The 21,523-nt window shown below is 40.8% G+C and overlaps 1 protein-coding gene across 10 annotated transcripts in view; it reads left to right on the top strand.

Annotated features, from left to right (window-relative positions):
* The window catches only part of LOC101594698 (NXPE family member 4), a 76,432-nt gene that overhangs the window by 29,511 nt on the left and 25,398 nt on the right, over positions 1-21,523 (top strand). The window contains exon 2 of one of the 10 annotated variants that reach the window (XM_045146407.1): positions 9,735-9,810. The exons of 8 other annotated variants lie outside the window; for them this stretch is intronic. The gene's annotated coding sequence lies outside the window, so the exon portion shown is untranslated. Of the gene's footprint in view, positions 1-9,734; positions 9,811-9,847; positions 9,871-21,523 lie in introns of those variants that run through there. One more of the 10 variants, XM_045146411.1, reaches the window with a different exon arrangement.

Below are 21,523 nucleotides of genomic sequence, written 5' to 3' on the forward strand. Positions count from 1 at the left end.
TGTGTGCGTGTGTGTGTGGATGTCTGCTTCCAAATAGATAAATAAAATTTTAAATATTTATTAAAAGCTCAATACACTTGCCCAAAATCCCATATGGTGCAAGTGGCCAATTGGCTCAAGGCACCCTAGTCTAACTCCTAAAAAGTCATAGCACAGAGAGTCAGTCTCAAGCCTGGGTACTGGGAATACTGGGTATAGAAAGGAAAGGATGCTCTGGGGGATCATTTATTTCCCTTTCCACCTGCTAAGTCCATTGGGGCTCCTGAGTTTCTCCAGTCCTACTGGTGAACATTTTCCTAGGTGGGAAGCAATGTAAAAAAGTAAAGAAAATGATAATTTGGGATATTGGTTATGAGGGCCAGAGAGATGGCCCAGTGGTAAAAGGTACTTGCTTGGAATACTAGTGGATGTGTAAGAAAAACTGAATTAATTACTTTTAAGATTTGGGTGACAAATCCTTCTGAAATTTTATTGAGTTCCAAGTTTCACTTCAATGTGGATGCAAAAAGCTGTATTATTAACACTCCCTTGATGACATTAGTGACTTTGTGAGGGAGCTAAGCTTACTTCAGTGTACCAGACTGCAAATTCTTTGCTTCCTTGCTTTAAGGTAGAAGCTCAGGTGCCAGAGGCAGAGGTGTCCCCTATATGTTCCTGCCTCCCATCCAATCTTAGCCATCTCCGTAAGCCAGGGTGACCACACATAACCCTTTCCCCAGCTGCAGAGTGCCATTCCTGTTACTTTGCTGGATCAGGGGTGGAGACAGAAAGGTGTCTCTGTTTTCTAGTCCAAACTCTGTGCCAGGCAGGTTCTCTATGCCTGGATCTTGGAAAGAGCCCTTCTCACAGTTCCTGCCCCTCCATCCTATGGCAGCCCCATTCTGCCTTGGACCCATGACTGGTCTTCAGTAGGAATTGCCTGCCTTCGTCGAGGTGGTAACACATCTCCACTTGGTATCAGCATAGATCCAACATGGCTTCCTGCCTTCCCCTGAGAAATAGAGGACTCATTTCCCTTCCTGCCTCTGCCCTCCTGTGTCTGTGTTGGAGTCCTAAGAGAGTCCTGCCCCTCTCCAGAGGCAGACACGGATATAATTTCTTTCCTTAGCAAAAGATTTTTCTTGTGTCCTAGGGACTGTAGTGTTGTGCAGTCCTTTGACTTAAGCCTCTTACTCTAGACCCGGGCCTTATGCGCATCCTCCAGCAGCCGCCAGTTATCTCCTCCACTCCTGACCCAGATCACGCCTCTCACTTGCTTGCACTCTCCCCAGTCTCCCACAAACACCTGCAGAAGACACAGGGAATAGCTTGTGTGTGACGGTGACCTACCTTTCTTTGGACCTCCGTTCAGCAACCAATCCCGCTATAGGACTTTAACAATGTGGGAGGTTTTCCTGAATTCCTCTTGCCTTTTTCCATTGCTTTCTTCTCCTTTCCCTGAACTCTACCAAAGACAAAACATTTGTGTGTCTCAAACTCTTCTCAGGAGAAACTTCTGTCTCTTTGAAATTCCTATCAATGGCTGTCTTGTTGCTTGAGCCCACTGTTGTATCTGAAAAAGTAACAGTTCGGTATATTATCTGCATTTTTTTTTCTTTCTTTCTTTCTTTTTATTTTATTTTATTTTACTTTGGTTTTGTTTCAAGACATGGTATCACTCTAGCTCAGGCTGTCCTGAAATTCACTCTGTAGGCTCAGGGTGGCCTAAACTCATGAGGTCCTCCTGCCTCTGCCTCCCAAGTGCTGGGACTAAAGGCGTGTGCCACCACACCCGGCTCTACGTTTATGTTCTTTTTTTTTTTTTAAATTTTATTCATTTTTATTTATTTGAGAGTGACAGAGAGAGAAAGAGGCAGAGAGAGAGAGAATGGGTGTGCCAGGGCTTCCAGCCACTGCAAATCAACTCCAGATGCATGTGCCCCCTTGTTCATCTGGCTAACGTGGGTCCTGGGGAATCGAGCCTCGAACCAGGGTCCTTAGGTTTCACAGGCAAGCACTTAACTGCTAAGCCATCTCTCCAGCCCTACGTTTATGTTCTTATTGGTAGTGTAGAAACAGTAACTTTCTTCTGTTTTTCTTTCTTTTGTTGGGTTGTTATATTCCATTTGGAAATGTGAGCCTTTATTAACTGTACTTCAGATGACTTTATTGAGGCACATTTTACATATCACACAATTCATTCATGTCAAATGTACAACCAAACCTTATTTCACACTACACATTTCCAACAGGCAGCAGTAGACTTCCTTTCTTGGTGGACCACTGTAAGTGATAGGAAGACCAGGGCCCTGAGATGTGTGAGAATGTAGAAAGTGCTTAGTAAATGCTAGTCAGAGAGAGAAGGATTATTCCAGAGACTGATGTGTACAGTTAGAAATGGCACCTAGGGCTGGACAAATGGCTCAATGGGTTAAGAGCACTTGTGCAAGAGCACAGACCTGTGTTCAATTCATAACACCCACTTAAAAACCAAGAACGGCTGTGCACATCTGTAACCCCAGTGCTCAGGGAAGTTGAGATAGGAGGATCACTATGGTTCACTGCTCAGCCAGCCTAGCCAAAAAACAGGTGCAAGCTCCAGGTTCAGTGAGAGACTCTGTCTTGATGTAAGGCAGGAGAGCAATAGAGGAGAACCTCCAATGGCCTCCTTGGGTTTCCACATACATGTATATAGGGCATATGCATCTGCATGCACATGTACACTATACATACTACATACACACACACCAAAATATGATGCTTGGATTCATCCCCCTTTGGATTTCTAGAATTATTTCCTATTTTCCTTGCCTTTAGTCTTCTTCCATTTTAACCTGTTTTTGTATTCGGTGGTTGTATACAACTATCACCATCAACTAGAACATTTTTATCACCCCAGCTATTCACCTACTGTCTGTCTGTAACTGACTTTCTCTGGAAATTTCATGCAAATGGAATCATATAATATGTGATCTTTTGTGCCTGATTCTCATTCTTTCTCTTACTCTCTCTCTCTTCCTGCTTTGAATTATGCCATAAAAGGCAAGGTGTCTTGAGGGCACCTCGGGAATCAGCTTGACCCCAGCCACCCAAAGTTCAGAGCACAGTGGTATAATCTCGTTTGAAAAACTTTGCTTTGAGAAGGGACCTTCAGGATGCCACTCGGGCCACCTGTGGAAGGATTTCTTCCATTTTAACCATCCAGGCAATCAGAGATCGCTGCAGCCATGGCCCTGTTGTTTGAGCTGGTCACAGACTACCAGTTTTATCCACATGATGCTGTTTTGACATACATACAGAAAACAAGAGTTGTGGGATCACAGAGCCTTCAGCCCATAATTCAGAGTAGTCCCAGGAAGGCAGGAAGTGTGTGGGAGTGTCAGAATCTCTGTGACTAGCCTCGGAGTGGTGTGTATAGGACACTGAGAAATGATGAGGCTGCAATGGCCACTGCAAGAAGAGCTACCAAGAACATGGCCCAGGAAAGCTGCAGAGCTAGCCCAAGACAGTATCCATATCTTTTACGTGTGTGTGTGTGTGTGTATCTTATATAATTCTTTTCCTTTTGTGCTGCTTATAAAGTTTCTTATCTTTTCTTCTGAACAGCAGAGCCTATGATATGAGACCGACCATAATATGCCTACTTGGGCTGTCTTTGTTTAGTTCTGAGAGCACACTGGATTTTTTGTATCTGTGAATTGATGCCTTCCATCAGTTTTGGAGGATTCTCAGTTATGATCGTTTTAAATAAATCAGCTCCTTGGAGGCTTCTAATTGCTTGCATACTAGATCAAATGATACTGCCCTGTAGATCTTATGTATTGTTTTCTTGACATTTAGTTTTCTCTTTTTGGTCTTTCAATTTGGATAACTGCTATTGGCATATATTCAAGTATGCTGTTCATTATCTGGGTCTAATGTGTCATAATTCAAATAAATGTGCTATGACTACATTTTTTTTTTCATTTTCAGCATTTACATCTAGATTGTCATCAAAGAGAAATTTCAGTCCCTTCTGCTGAAATTTTCCATCTACTCGTTTTCTGACTTTAAAATATTTTCCATAGTTATCTTAAAATCTATATCTAGGGAAGGAGAGATGGTTTAGTGGTTAAGGTACTTGCCTGTGAAGCCTAAGGACCCAGGTTCAATTCTCCAGGTCCCACATAGGCCAGATGCACATGGTGGTACATACATTTGGAGTTCGTTTGCACTGGCTAGAGGCCCTGGTGTGCCCATTCTCTCTGTCTCTCTCTGTGTCTGTCTCCAATAACTAAATAAATAAAAATAAATCTTTAAAAGATCTGTAATAATTCCAAGATCTGTAATAATTCCAACAAGGCCATCTGTGGGTCTTGGTATGATTTATAATTCTTGACTGTGCATCAAACATTTTGTATAACAAACAGTAGATTTTGAAGGAAATAATATTTACTTCCTCCAAAGGACATATTCTTTCTACTACTGAGTTGCTAGCTTGCAGGGTTGCATTAATTTGCTCTTTAACTGAGCTGAGTCTGTCCTTGGTTCAGGTTTTAGAGTGGTGTGGGCTATCCCTTGCTTCAAAAGACTTGAAGGAAGTGTCAGGGCTTTGGCAATAGTAGAATATGGATCTCAGCCTACACAAGACTCCACAGATATGGCCTATGTGTGTATGTGCATGTGTGTGTTTATGTGTATACACGTGTATGTGTGTACACATGTGTATGTGTAAGCCAGAGAACAGTGTCAGGAACCATCCTTCTTTCTGGCTGGTCAGACAACATCTCTCACTAGCCTGGAACTCATGAGATAGACGACACGGGGCCACAGAGCCTCACAGCTGTGCAGCCGCCACTTCGCCAGTGCTAGCTTATGAGCATTCGCCATCACACCTGGATTTATTTTTAATATGGGTCTGGGGATTGAAGCCAGCTCCTCATGCTTGCAAGGCAAGTACTTTATCAACTTAACTATCTCCCCAGCCCTCCATAGATCAATGTTTGCTTTAGAGAATAGCCACTAACTTCCTAAGTCATGAAGTCAATTTTGGCGGAGTGCTATTTACTGTCTAGTCTCACAGTCCAATCACTGCCCCTTGGTACACTGCCCTGCATCCAGCTTCTTTATCTCTAGCTTTTGGAAGGTTACTGCCAAGCTCTGGAGGAAAGTGGTCCTGTGGTCTGCATTCTTGGAGAGCTTTCTCACTACCTCAGGGAAGAGCAGCCTGATTTGTTGTGGAGGGATTTCTCGTTACTCTAACAGTCTTTGTTACCCAACAATTTCAAGTGCTTTCTTACATATCCCCCCCCCACCCTCCACCATTGGAAAACTATAACAATTAACTTGATGAAGGCATAGGTCACCTCAAACCAACTGGATATAACTCCAGTAAACTTGATGATGGCATGGCTCACCCCAAATCAACTGGATATAATTTTGACTCTCCCATCCTGCACTCACTTCAGCGGGCGCTGACTTTTACCTGGAAAATCCCCACCGTTCTTGAAAACTCTCAAACCTTCCAGGTGATGTTAGTAAAGAGCCTTGACTTACTCCTGACCTTAGACTGCATGCAGTCACGACCTTTAAGCATAATGAGCAGAGTTCCTAACATAACAGAACTAAGCAGAGCTGGGAGGAAATTGATTTTCATCTCATTCTTGTTAACATGAAAAAAAAAAAATTATCTAGATAACTCATAAACTTACGAAACCAGAACAGTAAAAATTGCATGGTAGTGTATGCCTGTAATTTCAGTACTTGAGAGGCAGAAAAAGGCAGGAGGCTCAGAGTTCAAAGCCAGTCTAGGCTGCACAGTGCCTTCAAGACCAATCTGAATACATGAGACTGTATGGAGTGGTGGGGGATGGGAGAAAGAGAAGGAAAGAAAGAACAAGAGGGAGAGAGAAAGAAAAACTGAGAAAATATAAGAAAGAGAAAAGAGAAAGAAAAAGAAACAAAAACAATTTCAACAAGTCAGAAGAGCCCAATAGAAAGCCAAAGAGCTATGGAAAGTGTGTGGGCTTTTTTCTACCAACAAATATGTGTCATTTCTCCATGCACACATCCATTCTATAATTCATCAATGCTAACCAGGCATACAAAAGTTTAATTTAATTCTGACTCTAACAATCAATAGAATGTTGGTGCACATAACCTGCCCTTCCCACACACAGGTTAAGGGTTCCATGTCATAAAACTTTATACCATAGTTATAATGTTTAATAGCCCGCCCATGTTTCTGACCAATTCACTGGCTAGTAAGTTTATAATGTTCTCTCTCAGTTTCTTGGGTATTCAAAGTTACTTATTTTCATTTTGTTTCATTAATTAAATATCCCCTCTTTCTTGTCTCCTATGCACCCTTTGCCCCTTCCTCCTTCTTCGGGTCTTTCCCTCAGCCTTTAAGAGAGTTATCTTTCGTTTCAGTTTTTCATTTCAACTGCAGGGCTTTTCCAGGCAAAAGTCAGCACCCACTCAAGTGAGTGCAGGATGGGAGAGTCAAAATTATATCCACTTGGCTTGAGGTGACCCATGCCATCACCAGTATGTGCAAATACCCACTCCTTATGTTTGTGCAAACTAAAGTTCTCAGGGGAACAAAGCCAAAACTATGCTAAAGAGTCCCTAAGGCTGGCTGATCAATGAGACCTTCATGAATGTGGAGAGTTGGAGTGCTGCAGATTCAGAGCCACGTAGTGTAATGGATACACTTAGAACAGCCAAATGGAAGAGGTGCGTAGGGCCAGGTAGGAGGAAAGATAGGCCCAGCGCTTCCACGACTGCCCTGGGAGCACCACCTTTCTAGAACATCAGGGCACTCACCAACCCAGTGGCTCCCAGAGTTCATTGTTGGACAAGTTTTATCCTTCACTATTCAGTGCTTTTTTCTCTCCCAAGTACAAGGAAATAGTCTTAATTTCTAATCAGGTCTTTGCTTACCTTCAGTCTCCATACTGAGCTACCTCATAGCATAAACTCAGATGTGGTCAAAAGGGTCCAGTAGGACTGGAGGGCTGGCTTAGCATTTAGGTGTTTGCCTGCAAAGCCAAAGGACCCAGGTTCTATTCCCCAGGACCCATGTTAACCAGATGTACAAGGAGCCGCACATGTATGGAATTCATTTGCAGTGGCTCGAAGCCCTGGTGCACCCATTCTTTCTCTCTTTCTCCCTCCCTCTCTCTCTCTCTTTCTCTGTCAAATAACTGACTAAATAAATATAAAATATTTTTAATAAAAGGGTCCAGTAAAAGTAGCAAATGACACTCCTATCTTCAGGAAATTCTAAGAGTTTTAGGAACACTCTGTCAGGCATCAGGAAAAAAAAAAGTCAGATATGCTATGTTTATACATAGGAAGTATTAACAATTCCAAGATACAGTTCTTTGAAAAAATAGAAAAGAAAGGTAACTCTCTTAAAGACTGAGAGAAAGACATGAATAAAGAAGAAGGGACAGAGGGGTGTATAGGAGGGAATAAAGAGGAGATACTCAATTATTGAACACAAAATGAAAATAAGTAACTTTGTATACCCAAGAAACTGAGAGAGAACATTATATGCTTATTAGTCATTGAATTCATAGTGCAGTACAAAAAGATAAATTTCTGAAAAAAGAAGCAATGCCAAAATTGGCATCAAAAGAAACAAATAATCTTAAAGGAGCAGCACACATTAGTAAGGAAGTAAGACTGGTAAAGACCTTGCTTTTCTATAGATAAGCATGACATGTAGATGGTTTTGCAAATGACAGCTAACAAACTTCCATGGAGGAGATTTTCCTATTGTATATAAGCTGTTCTAGAAAATAAGGGGGAAGTCAGAAACTCTCTCTATGAAACCTTGACAATAAGGGAAAGTTACAGGCCCATTTCTCTTAGGAGCTGCATATGAAAATCCCAAGGAAAACATGAGTTATCTCAACCTGATCTTCCTGCTTCCACTTCCCAAGTGATAAGATCACAGGGGTATGCCACAATGCCCAGTTATGTGGCACCAGATACTGAACTCAGGGCTTCATGTATGCTAGGAAGGCACTTTATCCACTGAGCCACATTCCCAGCCCTGAAATTAAACACTTAGTCTAGTTAAATATCTCCATATACTTATTCAGGTCTTATTTTTCTGAGCTTCAATATTTGTAGTCTTTTTATAAGGACAAGGAGATGAAAATCTGTCCAGGGCAGGGTGTCCTGGGTGTGGGGACCATTAGTCTCTTCTTTCTCTGGTGGTTAACCTTTCCTTAGAATATAACTACAATCTTCCTAAAAAGGGAGTTTTGAGATTTGGATTATCCATAAAAATTTTCCATCTGTGCATTGGTTTTAGATATTATACTAATGAGATTTTTTTCTGTTGTGTCATTACTATTGTTTAGGAATCCAATTGACCTTAAGTTGGTGTTTTGTTCTATACTTGTTTCCTATGATGGGCAAAACAAAGTATCGTAAAGGGGTGATCTAAAGCAGCAGAAATGGTTGAAATCTCTGCTAGCCTGTCAATTTCTGGTGACCCTGAGCATTCTTCAAGGTTTTTTGTTGTTTGGGTTTTTGTTGTTGTAATTTTTGTTTTTACCAGTTTTATCCACCCCCAAACTGGGACCCTTTTCCCTCTTAGAATTGTGAAACCAGGGCCAGATGTGGTGGCACATGCCTTTAATCCCAGCATTCGGGAGGCAGAGGTAGGAGGATGGCCATAAGTTCGAGGCCACCCTGAGACTACATAGTGAATTCCAGGTCAGCCTGCAAATACCCTACCTCAGGGAAAAAAAAAATTGTGAAACCAATCAAGGAGAAAAAAAAATGACATCAAAGTAGACAGGGGCTGGGGAGACAGTTCAGCCATTAAAGGCACTTGCTTGAAAAGCTTGCTGGCCTCAGGTTCAATTCCTTAATCTGTCTCTCTCTGTCTGTCTCTCTCTCCCCTCACACACAAAAAAAGTAAAAACAATTTAAAAAAATAGAACAGGGGGACTACTGAAAAGACAAAGGGATTCAGTAAAGGAGGACAGAGGAGAGGAAGCAAAGGAGAGTGGTGAGAAGGGATTATGGTCATGGTATACTGAGTATGTGTCTGAAGGTCATTAAAAAAATGTTCAAAAGAAAGAAAAAAAGGAAAGAAAAAAAAGAATTTTGAATCCAGTGATGAGTACTGATCAAGTCATGAATTTTATTTCTCACCAAGAGTAAAAGAACTAAGAGTTAAACTTACAAGTAAAGTACTACATCTTCTGAGGTTAGGAAGGCTAAAGACACAGGCTCAAAGACGAGATTGAGAGTGGATACTAATAATGGGCAGGAATATCTGTGTCTTTTCTGGGCATGGACTGAGGTTTGCTAGAAATTCAGTTCTCTTTTTATGATTCTTTTTTTTTTGTCATTTTCATGGCAACTGTTATGTAAGTGAAGAGTATGTCATTTAGTATACAGGTGGGATTATAGTGAACCTAGAGACTGTCTGGTGGTCTCTCCAGTAGCCATCTTACAGCTTAGTCTGGCCAGTCAGGCCAAATGTTCCAACTAGTGTAATGATGGCATTCCTGTTATGGGGGAAACCAACTGCTATCTGACTGGACTTAAGGCCCACTCCATCCATGGGAGGGAATTCCTGACTGGTACAGAAAACCTAAGGAAAAGCCCATGGGTGGAGAGAGCATAAGCCTAGCAGGATGGGGGGACCATTACTGTTTTCTGGCTAAATAGATTTATTGTGCCCATCAAGCTGCCCTATAAATACTTATATTCATGGCCATATGTTAATTCTATTCTAATTTTAGTGCTGAAGGCTCCACTATCACTTGAGTCACCCCAGTGGTCATTGCCATCTGAAAAGAGAAGCTTCTCTAAATAAAAGTGAGAGAGAGGATAAGGCATCTTCTGCATCTATTTAATCTCAAATGTCTTCAGCTTTAGGTAATCTCTTTTTGTGTGCATTTGTGAATTTCTCATTTTTTATAATTTCATATATGCATAACATGTATTATGATCATATTCGAGCCCTCTTACACTAACCTTTCCCCTCCCACTCCTGCTGACCCCCTTCCTCTTCCCAGGTGGTTTCCCCTTCTACTTTGATGTATTTTGTGTATATGTGATACAATGAATATAATTATGGTTGCTTACATAAATACAGATGGAGTGAGTATTTACTGGTGATAGGGAATTTACCAGTGGCTATATCACTGAAGAAAATGTCTCCCCTTATGCAACAACTATGAACTGCCAATGGTTCCTGAGGGAAGGGTGGAAGTTCATGGGCATTACATCACCCATGATGGAATATTGACAAGTCCAGTCTTTGGCAGATCTTGTGTAGGCAACCACAGTTTCTGTGAGCTCAGGTCAACAGCCATCATGTCATCTCCAGAAGACATTGTCCCACAGCATTGCTCCCTCTCTTCCATCTCTTACATTCTTTCTATCCCCTCTTCCATGATTTTTCTTGAGTCTTAGAGGGGGATAACATAGATACCCTGTAAGAGCCGAGCATTCAACAATCACTTATTTTCAGCTTTCGATAATCTTTATATTAATGCTGGAGTTCCAAGTGGCTCTTACAGTATCAAAGATAATGGATGTCCAACATTTTCTTCCCAGGATAAACCTAATACAGCTGGAGTGCTTTCCTTTCCCATACATTTCCTTACAAAAGTGAGGATTTCCAACTTTTTTTTTTTTCTATTTCTAAACTAGTTTATATATTCTAGGTAAAGTAGGGCAAAAGTAGTATAGAGCTTGCAGGTTTCAGAGGGAGACAGAATCTGAAGATAATTTTGTAAGTGTGTTGTTTTAGGGAGATTGTGTTGGGTTTGTTTTGTTCTATCATTGTTTTGAGACAAGGTCTTCCTATATAGCCCAAGCTGACTTTGAACTCATATTCTTCTGCCTTAACTTCCTGAATGCTGAGATCATAGGTATGAATCACCATGCTAAGCTAGAGAGCACTTTTATTATGTGTTCATGAGTAACCTTTTCATTGTGACTAAAGGCCTGGTGGGAGCAACATAAGGAAGAAAGGAGTTTATTTTGGTTCAGTTATAGACAGTAGACTCCATGATGGCAGGGAAGCTGTGGTGGGCCAGATCATCACATAGACATGCAGGAAGCAGAGGAGAAACATCAAATAAGGCCAGGCTATAAAACATCAAGGCATACTCCCATTTCTTCCAGCAAGGTTCAACCTTCCCAAATATCACCACCAGCTGGGGACCAAGTGTTCGGATGCATGAGCAGATTGGGGACATTTTACATTCAAACCACAACAGACTTTCATCACTGTGTGTGACAGAAGACAATGAAGGGAGGAATGATGTGTCTCAGCCCACAGTTTCAGAGCTTTCATTCTGTGGGTGTGGCAGAGAAGAGAACCTGCATTGCAGGCTTTCTCTCTCTCCTTGTACTCCATCTAGGCCCCTGTAGCACAGTGCTTCCTCATTCAGGGTAGGTCTTCCCCCTTAGTCAATCCTATCTGAAAATACCCTTACCTTCATATGTAGGAATTAGTATAGACACTCCTAGTCATTTCTTGACCCAATCAAATTTTCAGGACTGACCATCACATTATGAACTATGTTATTCAATGATTACATTTTAAAGATAATAGACGTCATTTTGTAAATGTTTTATGCACAGAAAACTTGAGGACATAGCCAAGTGTCCTTATACCCTTCAATCTTCTACTATAGGTATCTTCTACTGTTGTAACACACTAATATCATGTAATAAATGTGTATGTATAGAATGTGCTATTATAGTGACATGTTTACTCTGGTACATTGTTTACTGTGGTACATTCATGATCCTGCATCAATATATTGACATTTACTGAAGTCTGTATTTTGCTCAGTTTCCCTGTTTTTACCTAATGTCCCTCCCCACCCCAGTCCCCTATATTACATTTAGTAGTCATATTTTCTCAGGATCATTTGGCTTATAGGGAGTTTCTCAGATGTTCCATATTTTATTTATTTATTTTTGTATTGCTTCATGAGAGAGAGAGAGAGAGAGAGAGAGAGAAAGAATATTGGCATGCCAGGGACTCCATCCACTGCAGTCAAACTCCAGGTATGTGCCCCACCTTGTGCGCATGTGTAACCTTGTTCACTGGCATCATCTTGTGCATCTGGCTTACATGGGATATGGATAGTCAAACATGAGTCTTTAGGCTTGGCAGACAAGTGCTTTAACTGTTGTCAGGTGTCCCCCTTAATCTTAGGTGTTTTGGATGCTAGGCTCCCCAGCTGATGGCAATTGGAAATTAAAGCCTCTTGGAGGCAATGTTTTGTTGGGGACAGGTTTATAGGTATTATAGCCACTTTCCCTATGCCAGTGTTTGGCACACTCTCCTGTTGCTATTGTCCTCCTTGTGTTGGCCAGGGGGTGATGTCCACCCTGTACTCATGCCATCGTTTTCCCCTGCCATCATGGAGCTTCCCCCTCAAGTCGATAAGCCAAAATATTTTTCCCACAAGCTGCTCTGATTTCTGCCAGCAATGCGAACCTGCCTGCAACAACCACTAAGCAATCTCCCCAGCCTTATTTATTTTTAATAAATTATTTACTTGAAAAAGAATGGGCATACCTGGTCTTCTTGCCACTGCAAATGGAATGCCACATGCATGTACCACTTTGTGTATCTGGCTTTATGTGGGTACTGCATAACTAAACCCAAGCATCTTTAACTGCTGAACCATCTTTCCAGTTCAAAGTATGTATTCTTTTTATTTTTTACTATTTTTTTTTAGGCAGGTTCTCACTAGAGCCCGGGTTGACCAGGAACTCACTCTGTGGTCCCAGGCTGACCTCAAACTCACAGTGATTCTCCTACATCAACTCCTAAGTGCTTCCTAAGTGCTGGGATTAAAGGCGTGCACCACCATGACTTGCAAATGTTCCTTATTCTTTCTTTTCTTTATCAACAAGTTCCATGATTATAAACAATATCCCATGGTAATGCCCTCCCTCCCCCCACTTTCTCCTTTGAAACTCCATTCTCCATCATATCCCCTCCCCATCTCAATCAGTCTCTCTTTTATTTTGATGTCATTAACTTTTCCTCCTCTTATGATGGTCTTGTGTAGGTAGAGTCAGGCACTATGAGGTCATGGATAACCAGGCCATTTTATGTCTGGAGGGAGCACATTGTAATGAGTCCTACCCTTCCTTTGGCTCTTACATTCTTCCCGCCACCTCTTCCACATTAGACCCTGAGCCTTGGAAGGTGTGATGGAGATGTTACTCAGTACTCCAGTCACTTCTTTCCAGATTATGATACCTACTGAGTCATCCCAAGGTCACTGTCATCTGAAGAGAGAAGATTCTGTACCCAAAGTGAGAGTAGCGTTAATATAAGGGTATATATATTAGGAGAAGTGCTTACTGGGAAGTTTGATAAGCATTGTATATACATTTTTCCAGACATCAGCAGATATTACACCCCTAGGGCTCATGTTTTAAGTTTTCAGTATCAGGGATGTATTCCCTCCCATGGAGTGGGCCTCCAGTCAATTGGAGGGAAGTTGCTTTCCACCATGACAGACCTGCCACTATTGCACCTGTTGGCTCTATTGTACTGGCTGGCCAAATAGAAGGCTTGCAGTGTCCACTGTTGAGTATCTTCACTGGTGGTATCTGTGTCTCCCATTGAACTACATGTAGAATGGCTTCTTCCAGCTTTCTGTCAGCTGGTCAGAGGTTATCAGCTCAGTTCCAGCAGGATTTCTCAATGGCCTTGCAGCCCAAGTATGTGGAGTCTTTAGCAATAGAGTCTTACCATCTATTCCTGCTGTAAAACCAAGGACCTCAGCAATGATATATAATATTTTGGGGGCATCAGGGACCTCCCTGGCTAACAACTTACTGGAGGTATCCCATCCCTGGCACTGAAAATTTTCTAGCAAATGTTCCTTCTTCTTGATGACTTGTTTTGAGGAGTATTGGTCAGTATTTGTATAGTTTCCTCAGATGGGATTTGTCTGTTTTTTTTTTTTTCTTTGCTTCCTTTTGGTTAGACTGGGTTTATGAGTTTGAGAAGACTAGGGAGATAACATGTCATTTTCATCACATGATAGAATGGAACACATGGTTATGACCAGTGCTGCTGATGCTGGTCAGTGGCAGCCTGAACAGAGCCGAGCTGGAGACACAGCCCCACACTGTTGCCTGCAGCAGGAGCAGGAGGACTTCTTCCCCAGCATCATCATTCCACTGAAGCTGGGCTTCTTGACTGTACTGCTGAGTCTGTATCAAACAAAGATTGGGTTATTAAGAAAAGGTGTTGTGGACTTTCGGTTAAGATGCCGGCATAGGTACCACGCCAAAGCAGCCTGGGGGGGCAAAGGCCAAAAAAAAAAAACCTCAGCAAAACACAAACTTTTACTAAAACGTGAGGTGTATAGGAAATTGAAACGGCAGCAGAGAAGTGGAGAAGTAGGAGAGATCCAGAGCATCCACAGCCCACACAGGCCAGCAGAAGCAGCTGCAGCTGGTCCACAGACCGTGGCGGCAGCAGTGTGCCAGAAAGCCACCAGGCTCTGCTTGAGCCTCAGGAAAAGCCAGGCAAGGGGATTTTCCACTCACACCAGAGCTCTCCACAAACTCAAGAAACATGAACAACAGAGAAGCAGATCACAAGGTAGAAGAACACGTGGAACAGCGAAAGAACTAGAGCAGCTGCAGCTCCCTCCCCTCCCCCATCTCCAGTGCCCAGCTCCAGCGAACAGAGCAGTGGCCCGGGACCCAACCACACCAACTTGAACCAACAGTGGGACCCAAGAAGGAGCAGAGGTAACTGGGATTACACCAGGGAAGGGTCTCACCTGGTCACAAGCTGACCTGGAACCCTCAACAGATCTGAAATCTTAACCTCCTTGTTGTCAGGATTAAGGGAGTGGGTGGGGTACCACACACCCTAAGGGACAGTTAGATGATCTGGCTGTCATAATACCTAATCTTGGATAAATACTCTGAGCTGCTTTTCATTGAAAGTGTACATTGTTTAGTTAAATTTTAGAATCTGCCTGTATTTTGTTCTACTCAGCCTACTTGAATATTCTCATAGCAGGCAAACCTAACACCTACGGTCACTTTTGTAGATACTCTGAGAGTCTTGAGAGCTACACCTAACGCCTTAAGATCCTACCCTGAAGATATATAACATCAGATTGTCTGATACATCTAATAATACCCAGCTATTTAGAAAATCCAATCATTAAATAATCTAGGATACAAAAATATATACATTATAACACAAGAAACACCAAAAATCAAGACATTATAAATCCACCAAAAAGTATTAATGCATCAGAAATGACATCCAGTGAGAATGAGTTGGAGTTAGAAAAAATGCCTGAAAAACATTTAAAAGAATGATTATAAATATGTTCACAGAAGAAATCAAAAGAATGAATGAGGAAATCAAAGGAATCAAAAAAAAAACACAGGACACCAATTTAATGAAATAAAGAGGTCAATACTAGACATAAATGAGGAAATAGAAATAATAAAGAAAAATCAGTCAGAATTACTAGCAATGAAGAACACAGTTAATGAAATAAAAATCTCTGTAGAAAATCTCACCAGTAGAATGGATGGAGAGGAGAGAATATCTAAGCTAGAAGACCAGGTGGCAGACCTAATACAGTCCAACAAAGAGAAAGACAAACTAATAGAAAAGTATGAGTGGGAATTTCAAGATATTCGGGACACTATGAAAAGATCAAACAAGAATTCAGGGCATAGTAGAAAGAGAAGAATTTCACTACAAAGGCATAGTAGGCGTCTTCAACAAAATCATAGAAGAAAACTTCCCCCAAATTGGGAAAGAAGTGTCAGTGCAGATACAGGAATCCTTTAGAACACCAGCCAGACAAAACCTGAAAAGAACCTCTCCTCGCCATATTATAATCAAACTACCAAACACACAAGCCAAAGAAAAATATTGAAAGCAGTCAGAGAGAAAAATCAAGTTACCTATAAAGGCAAGCCTATCTGTATTACAGCAGATTATTCAACACAAACATTAAAAGCCAGAAGGGCTTGGAGTGATGTATTCCAAGTTCTGAAAGATAAAAACTGTCAACCAAGGTTACTTTATCCTGCAAAGCTATCCATTCAAATAGATGGAGAAATAAGGACATTCCATGACAAAAGCAAGCTAAAGGAGTATTTGAAGACAAAACCAGCTCTACAGAAAATAGTTGAAAGAATCCGCCATGCTGAAGAGAAAGAAAAGTACACATATAAGGAACCGGGAAAAAACAAACACTACTCAAATACTAGTTAACACAAGAGAGCAAAGGTAAAACTGGAGAACTACAAAAAAATGGCAAAAATGAATACATACCTTTCAATATTATCTCTTAATATCAACAGCCTCAATGTCCACACCAAAAGGCATAGGTTCACAGACTGGGTTAAAAAGCAGGATCCTTCAATTTGTTGCCTCCAAGAAACCCACCTTTCTACAAAGGATGGACACTATCTTAGGGTGTGCTGCAGTCCGGTTCACATTGCTGGTAGAAATCACCCAACCAAGAGCAGTTTCTGGGAAAAAGAGATTTATTTGGCTTACAGGCTCGAGGGGAAGCTCCACGATGGCAGGGAAAACGATGGCATGAGCAGAGGGTGGACATCACCCCCTGGCCAACATAAGGTGGAACACAGCAACAGGAGGGTGTGCCAAACACTGGCATGGGGGAACTGGCTATAAAGCCCATAAGCCCGCCCCCAATGATACACTCCCTCCAGGAGGCATTAATTCCCAAATATCCATCAGCTGGGAACCTAGCATTCAGAACACCTAAGTTTATGGGGGACACCTGAATCAAACCACCACAGGGTGAAAGGTTGGAAAACGGTGTTTCAAGCCAATGAGCCTAGAAAACAAGCAGGGGTTGCTATCCTAATATCTAACAAGGTAGACTTCAGTCCAATGTTAGTCAAGAAAGATAAGGAAGGTCACTTTATATTGATTAAGGGCACACTCCAACAGGAGGACATTACAGTCTTAAACATATATGCACCTAACCTGGGGGCCCACAAATTCATCAAACAAACACTATTAGAACTAAGGTCACAGATAACACCAAACACAGTGGTAGTGGGGGACTTCAACACCCCACTCTCATCAATTGACAGGTCATCCTTGGAAAAAATAAACATAGAGGCATCTGGACTAAATGAGGTCATAGAAGAAATGGACCTAACAGATATCTACAGGACATTTCATCCAAATGCTGCAGAATATACATTCTTTTCAGTAGCACATGGAACATTCTCTAAAATAGACCATATATTACTACACAAAGCAAATCTTAACAAGTACAGGAAAACTGAAACAAATCCTTGCAATCTGTCTGACCACAATGGAATCAAACTACAAATCCATAGCAAGAAAGGCTATAGAGCATACACAAAATCATGGAAATAAAACACCACACACTACTAAATGATGAAAGGGTCAATGAAGAAATCAAGAAGGAAATCAAAAAATTTATAGAGTCAAATGATAATGAAAACACAACATACCAAAATCTCTGGGACACAATGAAGGCAGTCCTAAGAGGTAATTTTATACCTTTATGTGCCTATATTAAGAAATTAGAAAGGTCGCAACTAAACGACCTAATGCTTCACCTTAAAGCCTTGGTAAAAGAAGAACAAGGCAAACCAAAAATCAGTAGATGGGAAGAAATAATAAAGATTAGGGCAGAAATTAATGAAATAGAAACAAAAAAAAATCCAAAGAATCAATGAAACAAAGAGTTGGCTCTTTGGAAGGATAAACAAGATTGATAAACCCTTAGCAAATCTGACCAAAAGAAAGAGAGAAGAGACACAAATTAATAAAATTAGAGATGAAAAAGGTAACATCACAACAGATGCCAGAGAAATTCAAAAAATCATAGAGACATACTATAAAAGCATATGCTCCACAAAGTATGAAAATCTGAAAGAAATGGAAGATTTCCTTGATTTATATGACCTACCTAAATTAAATCAAGATGAGATTAATAACTTCAATAGACCTATAACACGCATGGAGATCCAAACAGTTATCAAAAATCTCCCAACTACAAAATGTCCAGGCCAAGATGGATTCACTGCTGAATTTTACCAGAACTTCAGGGAAGAACTAACCTTATTGCTTAAGATTTTCCATAAAATAGAAGAAGAAGGAATCCTACCAAATTCCTTCTATGAAGCCAGCATCACCCTGATACCAAAACCAGGCAAAGATAGAACAAAACAAGAAAATTACAGGCCAATATCACTCATGAACATAGATGCAAAAATTGTTAACAAAATATTGGCAAACAGAATACAAGAACATATCAGAAAAATCATTCACTCTGACCAAGTAGGCTTTATTCCAGAGATGCAGGGATGGTTCAACATTCACAAATCGATAAATATAATACATTATATAAATGAACTGAAGGACAAAAGTCATATGATCATCTCATTAGACGCAGAGAAAGTGTTTGACAAAATCCAACATCCCTTCATGATAAAAGTCCTACAAACACTGGGAATAAATGGAACATATCTCAATATAATAAAGGCTATTTATGACAAGCCTACAGCCAACATATTACTAAATGGGGAAAAACTAGAAGCTTTTCCACTAAAATCAGGAACAAGACAAGGGTGTCCACTGTCCCCACCTTTATTTAATATCGTACTGGAAGTCTTAGCCATAGCAATAAGGCAAGAGACACACATAAAAGGGATACAAATTTGAAAGGAAGAGATCAAGTTATCATTATTTGCAGATGACATGATTCTATACATAAAGGACCCTAAAGACTCTACCAGCAAACAGTTAGAGCTGGTCAAAACCTACAGCCATGTAGCAGGACACAAAATAAATACACAGAAATCAGTAGCCTTCATATATGCTAACAACAAACACACAGAGGATGAAATCAGAGAATCACTCCCATTCACAATTGCATCAAAGAAAATAAAGTACCTTGGAATAAACCTAGCCAAGGAAGTAAAGGATCTCTACAATGAAAATTATAAAACACTCAAGTGAAAAATTGCAGAAGACACTAGGAAATGGAAAAACATCCCTTGTTCCTGTATTGGAAGAATCAATATTGTGAAAATGGCAATCTTACCAAAAGCAATCTACACATTTAATGCAATCCCCATCAAAATTCCAAAGGCATTCTTTATGGAAAGAGAAAAAACAATCCAAAAACTCATCTGGAATCACAAAAAACCTCAAATATCTAAAAAAATACTGAGCAACAAAAATAAGGCTGGTGGTATCACCATACCTGATTTTAACCTATACTAAAGAGCCATAGTAACAAAAACAGCATGGTACTGGCACAAAAGCAGATATGTAGATCAATGGAACAGAATAGAGGATCCAGATATAAGTCCAGGTAGCTATAGCTACCTGATATTCGATAAAAATGCCAAAAATACTCATTGGAGAAAAGACAGCCTCTTCAGCAAATGGTGTTGGGAAAACTGGATCTATATCTGCAGAAGGATGAAAATAGATTCTTCTCTCTTGCCATGCACAAGAATTAAGTCCAAATGGATTAAAGACCTTAACATCAGACCTGAAACTGAAATTGCTAGAGGAAAAAGTAGGGGAAACCCTTCAACATATTGGTCTTGGAAAAGACTTTCTGAATATAACCCCAATTGCTCAGGCAATAAAACCACAGATTAACCACTGGGATCTCATGAAATTAAAAGTATTTTGTACTGCAAAGGACACTGTGAATAAAGCAAAGAGGCAACCTACAGGATGGAAAAAGTCTTTGCCAGCTATATATTTAATAGAGGATTAATATCTAGGATATACAAAGAACTTAAAAAGTTAAATAATAAGAAATCAAACAAGCCAATTAAAAAATGGTCTTTGGAGCTAAATAGAGAGTTCTCAAAAGAGGAAATACAGATGGTGTATAAGCATCTAAAAAAATGTTCTACATCCCTAGTTATCAGGGAAATACACATTAAAACTACATTGAGATTCCATCTCACTCCTGTCAGATTGGCTACCATCATGAAAACAAATGATCATAAATGCTGGCGGGGATATGGAAAAAGGGGAACCCTTCCACACTGTTGATGGGAATGCAATGTGGTCCACCCATTGTGGAAATCAGTGTGGAGGTTCCTAAGACAGCTAAAGATTGATCTATCATATGACCCAGCTATAGCACTCCTAGGCATATATCCTAAGGACTCATCCCATTTCCTTAGAAGTACATGCTCAACCATGTTTATTGCTGCTCAATTCATAATAGCTGGGAAATGGAACCAGCCTAGATGTTTCTCAACAGATGAGTGGATAATGAAGATGTGGCACATTTATACAATGGAGTTCTACTCAGCGGTAAAGAAAAATGAAGTTATGAAATTTGTAGGAAAATGGATGGATCTGGGAAGGATTATACTAAGTGAGGTAGCCCAGGACCAGAAAGCCAAGCACCGCATGTTCTCCCTCATATGTGGATCCTAGCTACAGATGATTGGGCTTCTGCGTGAGAAGGAAAAAACTCAGTAGCAGAGGCCAGTAAGTTAAAAAGGAGATATAAAGGGAAGAGAAAGGAAGGGAAGAGGGTACTTAATAGGTTGGTATTGTATATATGTAAGTAAAAGAATGGATTAATGGGGGTGAAAAGGCCCAAAGTGAGGTCAGGGGAAGAGATTGAGTAAAGGAAAGGTGGAGGGAGGGATAATCAAAATCTAAGAGGATATAAATAAATAATATGGAATCCTCTGGTTTCAGACAATGGAACATTCAGGAGCCATAGATCGTTGTTAGAAAATTTTCAATGCCAAGGATGGGATACCTCCAGTAAGTTGTTGGCCAGGGAGGTCCCTGGTGACCCCAAAATATTATAGGTCATTGCCAAGGCCCTTGGTTTCACACCAGGAATAGATGGTAAGACTCTATTGCTGAAGACTCCACATACTTGGGCTGCAAGGCCACTGAGAAATCCTGCTGGAACTGAGCTGATAACCTCTGACCAACTGACAGAAAGCTGGAAGAAGCCATTCTACATGTAGTTCAATGGGAGACAGAGATACCACCAGGCTGCTTTGGCGTGGTACCTACGCCGGCATCTTAACCGAAAGTCCACAACACCTTTTCTTAATAACCCAATCTTTGTTTGATACAGACTCAGCAGTACAGTCAAGAAGCCCAGCTTCAGTGGAATGATGATGCTGGGGAAGAAGTCCTCCTGCTCCTGCTGCAGGCAACAGTGTGGGGCTGTGTCTCCAGCTCGGCTCTGTTCAGGCTGCCACTGACCAGCATCAGCAGCACTGGTCATAACCATGTGTTCCATTCTATCATGTGATGAAAATGACATGTTATCTCCCTAGTCTTCTCAAACTCATAAACCCAGTCTAACCAAAAGGAAGCAAAGAAAAAAAAAAACAAAACAGACAAATCCCATCTGAGGAAACTATATAAATACTGACCAATACTCCTCAAAACAAGTCATCAAGAAGAAGGAACATTTGCTAGAAAATTTTCAGTGCCAGGGATGGGATACCTCCAGTAAGTTGTTAGCCAGGGAGGTCCCTG

Source organism: Jaculus jaculus, chromosome 3, assembly GCF_020740685.1.
Source record: "Jaculus jaculus isolate mJacJac1 chromosome 3, mJacJac1.mat.Y.cur, whole genome shotgun sequence".
Classification (NCBI taxonomy): domain Eukaryota; kingdom Metazoa; phylum Chordata; class Mammalia; order Rodentia; family Dipodidae; genus Jaculus; species Jaculus jaculus.